At 40.8% G+C, this 6,625-nt stretch overlaps 1 protein-coding gene across 2 annotated transcripts in view; it reads right to left on the reverse strand.

Moving 5' to 3' along the window:
- The window catches only part of SF3B1 (splicing factor 3b subunit 1), a 60,752-nt gene extending 54,238 nt beyond the window's left edge, over nucleotides 1-6,514 (reverse strand). The window contains exon 1 of one of the 2 annotated variants that reach the window (XM_025912533.2): nucleotides 6,378-6,514. The gene's annotated coding sequence lies outside the window, so the exon portion shown is untranslated. The remainder of the gene's footprint in view (nucleotides 1-6,377) is intronic. The other variant, XM_086719214.1, reaches the window with a different exon arrangement.
- Between the last annotated feature and the right edge of the window lie 111 nt (nucleotides 6,515-6,625).

The following is a 6,625-nucleotide window of genomic DNA, read 5'->3' on the forward strand; positions in this document are numbered from 1 at the left end:
AGAAACCATAGTATTTCAGCTACTTTATAGTCCAGGGCTGGGAGAAAGACTCATAGGAACAATTATAATACAAAGTGGTTAGAATAAATATATTTGTAGGATTTTAGAACTATACAGAAATATCAAACCATGCTATATGTAGCTATATATAATTCCTAGGGTGTGACTTTCTGGATATGGTGACACTGGATCAGTTTCATAGGATGAAGAAAGAATTAACCAGGTGAAAGGGAATAGAGGAGATGGAAGTGGGAATAGGAAGGAAGAGTCTCCAGGAAAAGACAGCATAGGCAACAAACACCACGGGGTCTGTAGAATCTAGAGGCAGTTCTGTGACTAGATGCCACAGTGTGTGGCAGGGAGTTGCAAAAGGAGAATTATAGGGTTGGATAAGACGCTGGTCATATAACTAGGATGATCCATTTTCTTGATAAATTCTGAGTGCCCTAACCTAAAAATCTCTGAATCTGGAAAGCTGAGAAGAGCCCCTAAACTATATTGTTACTTTTTGTGGCCCTTCCTGGGTATTCAGTTATCTTCTTTTCTCTTGTTTACATTTCTGGTTTGAATAACTTGCTCAAGTTTCCAATTTTGACTCACTCTAATTGAGCTGTTTTAAAAATCAGTTCTAATATTTTGGTATTACAGAGTGGCTGCTTCATCTTTCAAGAAGTCATATAATACAAAGCAGCATTCTTTTAAAAAAAATTTTTTTTACATTTATTTATTTTTGAGAGACAGACTGAGACAAAGTGAGAGTGGGGGAGGGGCAGAGAGAGAGGGAGACGCAGGATCAGAAGCAGGCTCCAGGCTCTGAGCTGTCAGCACAGAGCCTGATGCGGGACTTGAACCCACAGACTGTGAGATCATGACCTGAGCCGAAGTCGGAGGCTCAACCAACTGAGCAACCCAGGCGCCCCAAAGCAGCATTCTTTTAAAAACTTTTTTTTAATGTTTATTATTTTTGTGAGGGAGAGAAAGAGAGCGAGAGAGCGTGCACGAGTGGGGAAGAGGCAGAGGAAGGGAGACAAAGAATCTGAAGCCAGGTTCTGAGCTGTCAGCAACAGAGCCTGATGGAGGGCTTAAACTCACAAATTGTGAGATCATGACCTGAGCTGAAGTCGGACACTTAACCAACTGAGCCATCCAGGCGTCCCTACAAAGCAGCATTTTGAGTCAAGGTCAGAAGATAAGTGTTGACTTGTTGGCCATGCTGGTTTCTAGTCTGTGCAAGTTACTTATTTTTAAACTGTTTCCTATGTTCTCAGTAAGGCCTCATTGCATCCCATTAGATGCCCCATTATCAATCGATGCTTCCTCCTTAGACACCTGAGTCCCAGCTCCGTGGAGTTTGGGAATAGGAGATATGTCACCTTTATGCTTCTTAGGCACTATTATCAGCCGAGCAAGCACTGGTCTCCCCTCAGAGATCTGAGTCCCAGTATTGTGGGACCCTTTCACTAAGTTTCTAAGTTCTGATAGCCCAGAATTTTTCCTTGTTCCCTCAGTAGGAGGGGAGTATGCAGAAAAGTCAGGCTTGCCTGCTATTCTTTGAAAAACTTGCTTACAAGGTTGGCCTTTGGCAGGCATTTAAAAACCTGTATTTCAGGTAAGCTTTCACCATTCCCAGAATTGATAAGACTGCCTCACTGTGCCTAAACTGTGAAAGCAATATGGTTTGTGGAGTCTGGAATTTGGGTATACGACAGTCTCTAATGAGCTTATCTGGTTGGCAACATTTCACACATGTGGTCAGAATGTCAGAAGTAAGCATATCCTGTGTGATTCTACAACTTCACAGGGAAAGGACCCTTGGAAGTTTTACCCGGTTCCCCTAGATATCCCACATGCTCCTTTTCCCTTTATTCATTTTGCTTTATATCCTTTTGCTGTAAGAAATCATAGCTGTGAGTACAACTATATGTTGAGTCCCATGAGTCTTCTCAGCAAATCACTAACCTACCAGTGCAGTGGTCTTGGGGACACAGAGTGGTACTTACTTCTTGTAGTCGCTACTGCTTTCTTATAGCAGTATCCACTTTTTGTCACCATAGTTCTGCAACCCCTGTTTAACAACATCCCTATATTAAATTTTCTGTTTAAAATAACTGGTATAGTTTTCCTGACTAGTCCTTGACTGACATAGCCAGTGAGTAAGGGTAAACTATCTAGTTAATGTCTTTCCATAGTCTAATTTCATCAGCAACTAACATTTGTAATAGCACTAACCTCTTGTAATGCAGTTCCTGATTCAGTAAAGGAATGTGTTCTTTCAACCAAACATTTTCATGAAGATAATCCCTGTATAAAATTATTTAGCATACTGGGAATACTATTTTGCTGATCAAAAAGGTATAAATAATGAGATTAATTTTAAAATTTTTGCTTTATTTCAGGAAAAAATATGTGATGTTTAGGTAAAGGTTTTGTTCTGTGGTTAAAATTCACCCAATATTCATTTGATTGGAGAGTTGATTATAAATAGTATTGGCACAAAGTCATAACCATCTCTATTTACCTGAAGCCTTTCTGGTTCTATTCAGTCTATATTCAGGGTTCTGAAATGAGCAAAAGGTCAAACAAAGTGAGATTCTAAGTGGAAGTCAACCAGGAGGATTTCATTTGGCAAGATCACATGAAAACAGAAATTAAATATGTGGGTATACATACATATATAGTTTTATTATGGAAGATTTCAAACATCCATGAAATTTAGATATATTATTATACACTCCCCATTTACTCATCATCCAGATCAATAATTAACAAATGATCAATTTTGTTTTATCCATTCTATTCCTTCACCCCCTCCGTCATTGGATTATTTTTTTAAGTTTATTTATTTTTGAGAGAGACAGAGACAGTGTGGGTGGGAGAGGGGCAGAGAGAGAGGGGAGAGAGAATCCTAAGCAGGCTCCACACCACCAGCACAGAGCCCAATGCACGGCTCGAATCCATGAAACTGGGAGATTATGACCTGAGCCAAAACCAAGAGTTGGACGCTTAACTGACTGAGCCACCTAGGCTCCCCCCTGATGTTGGATTATTTTATTTTATTTTATTTTTTTTAATTTTTTTTTTCAACGTTTATTTATTTTTGGGACAGAGAGAGACAGAGCATGAACAGGGGAGGGGCAGAGAGAGAGGGAGACACAGAATAGGAAACAGGCTCCAGGCTCTGAGCCATCAGCCCAGAGCCTGACGCGGGGCTCGAACTCCCGGACCGCGAGATCGTGACCTGGCTGAAGTCGGACACTTAACCGACTGCGCCACCCAGGTGCCCCAAGGATTATTTTAAAACATATTACAGACATCATATTTCACTTGTAAAATCCTCAATATAAATCTTTACCGAAGTAGAGATTCTACTTTAATTTCTCATGCTTCTATAAGTCTTTTTACATTTAGTTTGTTCAAAACAAAATCCAAACAATGCCTCTTAAAATCTTTTAAATCTAATCAGTATGGATGGTAGCTACACTTACAGTGAAATATATCATAATGTATAAACTTATCCAACTTATTTAATATAACACTGTGTGTCAACCATATTCAAAGGAAAAAAAAAATCTACCTTAGTCCCCTGCCCCCTTCTCCCTTATTTGACATTTATTGAAGAAATTGGGGCATTTGTCCTATAAAATTTCCCATCTTATTTGGCAGATTGTATCTCCATGGTGTCATTTAACATGTTCTTCTATCCCCTGTATAAACTGGCTTATTTGAAAGCTTCACCAGATTCAGATTCAACTATTTTGGCAAAAATATTTAATATATGATATTGTGTCAAATATATTTTTGACAGCATAGTTGGTTTGGACTCTAAGATATTGCTTCCCACAGGTGTCTGCTGAGTTTTAATTTATTGCCAATCTTTTTATGTTGGTAGACCATTTAACCCCCAATTTACAGAAGCACTGTCATCTACTGAAACTGAATGGAGTTTATTATCACCTTTAAGCTTATGACATTATTTCCTTTACTGAGAAGATGTCATCTATTACAAAGATTCTTTTATTTGCCTTAAAAGTTTTTTTTTAATTGGGGGGTCCCCTGGGTGGCTCAGTTGGTTAAGTGTCTGACTTCGGCTCAGGTCATGATCCCACATTTCATGGGTTTGAGCCCCACTTCGGGCTCTGTACTGACAGCTCAGAACCTGGAACATGCTTCAGATTCTGTCTCCCGCTCTCTCTGCCCTCCCCCACTCATGCTTTTTCTCTGTTTCCCTCTAAAAAATAAACATTAAAAAATTTTTTTTAAGTTTTTTAAATTGGGAAACTATTCAATTGAGTGACCCAATTCAGTAGGTATTTTCATATGTCTGAGAAGAGTTGAATGAAAAAATGTTTGGTGAATTTAATATAAGAAAGCCTTGGGGCATCTGGGTGGCTCAGTCAGTTGAGCGTCCAACTCTTGATTTAGGTTCAGGTCATGATCCCAGGGTCATGGGATCCAGTCCCACATTAGGCTCTGTGCTGAGAATAGAGCCTGCTTAAGATTCTCTCTCTCTCCCTCTGCCCCTCTCCCCAACTTTCACTCTCTGTAAAATATATATATTTTAAAAAAGTGTTGGGGCACCTGGGTGGCTCAGACAGTTAAGTGTCCAACTTTGGCTTTGGCTCCAATCATGATCTCACAGTTAGTGAGTTCAAGCCCTACACTGGGCTTTGCGCTGATGGTGCGGAGCCTGCATGGGATTCTCTAACTCTCTACCTCTCTCTCTGCCCCTCCCCCACTTGTGCATGCATGTGTGCTCTCTCAAAATAAACAAACAAAGCCTTATATTAAGTACTTAAGCACATCATGTACTGACCAGTATGTTTAACAGGTCTTCCAGTTAACAATATCAATAGTTTGAAATAGAATTTAGTAGGAGGTGGCGGTGTAATGCTTATATCTCCTAGACAACTGGTAACAACTGGTTTTTGAGCAAAGGAGTAATATGATAAAAATTTGTTTTAAGGAAGACATTACTGGAAATATTGAGGTCAAGAATAGCAGGGATTGTGTATTTGAAAGTAATTTAATACAGAATCGTTTGGATGCAGCTATACACCACCTCAACAAGTATGTTATGTGTTGTATTGAAAAGTGTTTGATAAACTTTGTAGCTAGAGATTTAAACTCGTTCCACAAAGCATCTAGTAAGGGATGACTGCAATGAACAAAGCAAGAGTAGAAAAATAATAAAAAATGACAAATTCCCTATCTCATTATTTATATCACCCCCAAAATAATCATATATATACACAGCAGCTGAATATTTCTGTTAATGTAGATCAGATCAAGTCACTATTCCACCCTCAAGCTTTCATGACTTCCCTGCACACTTAGAATAAAATCCAAAGTTGATACCATGGCCTCCCAGGCACTATGATAAAGCTCTCACTATCTCTAACCTCATTTCTTACCACACTCCTCCTCACTCACTGTGATCCAAAGCCCTTGCTCTTCATAAAACAAGGCAACATTATTTCTGTTTGGGGCCTTTGCACTTGCTATTCCACCTGAAGTTACTTTCCTCCCAAATACTCACATAGTTCATTTCCTCACTTTAGGCCTTTGTTCAGTATCACCTCCTGAGAGGTCCACATGACCACCCTATATAGATTAGCACCACACCTTACCCCTGTCCACCTCATTACCCTGATTTTTTTTCTATAACACGTGCCCAATTATTTGTTCATTATATTTAATCAACTATCTCATTTGCTCCTCAAAACCATATTCAGTAGGTAGTACTACTATCTGGTTTACAGGACATTGACATACAAAGATTAAATAAGGACCTGGGGGGCGCCTGGGTGGCGCAGTCGGTTAAGCGTCCGACTTCAGCCAGGTCACGATCTCGTGGTCCGTGAGTTCGAGCCCCGCGTCGGGCTCTGGGCTGATGGCTCAGAGCCTGGAGCCTGTTTCCGATTCTGTGTCTCCCTCTCTCTCTGCCCCTCCCCCGTTCATGCTCTGTCTCTCTCTGTCCCAAAAATAAATAAACGTTAAAAAAAAAAAATTAAAAAAAAAAAACCATTTAAAAAAAAAATTAAATAAATAAATAAATAAGGACCTGGGAACAGAGAAGAAAAGAATGTCAGGACTTGATGACTGACTGATTCCTGACATGGGTAAATTAAAGCAAAGTTGTCTGGTTTGTCTGCACTATGGGAAACCCACACTATACATGAACACCAATAAAAATGTTGGCCAGACAAGAGGAAGGCAAATAGAACTGAGTCTCTTCCCTAGGCACATGACCTTATGTTGCCCTCGCAACAATTTCATGGGGTAAGCACGGCAGGTACTGTATTAGACAATCATTAAACAGCAAGACTGACGGCCAGACTTCGCAGCCAGGAACGATGGCAGTCCGGCTCAGCACTCACCGGTTTGGACAGTTACGTAACGAACACCCAGAACCTCGAGCTTTCTCCCGCCCTTGGACTGGGCTCACGTGCCGAGCCTCACGACCTCAAGCAGCGCCTAAGAGAACGGTGGCGGTTGGCGAATCCGGAGAAGAGTTCCAGCGCGGGAGGTGGGGTGAGAGGTCACGATGAGTCTTACGTAAAAGGCGCCTTAGCGCGCGGCGGGAACTGGCGCTCGGCCAGCAAAGAGGGGTGTGTCCAGGCGGCCC

The sequence above is a fragment of the Puma concolor genome, chromosome C1 (assembly GCF_028749965.1).
Source record: "Puma concolor isolate L17-30 chromosome C1, mPumCon1.1.hap2, whole genome shotgun sequence".
Lineage (NCBI taxonomy): Eukaryota > Metazoa > Chordata > Mammalia > Carnivora > Felidae > Puma > Puma concolor.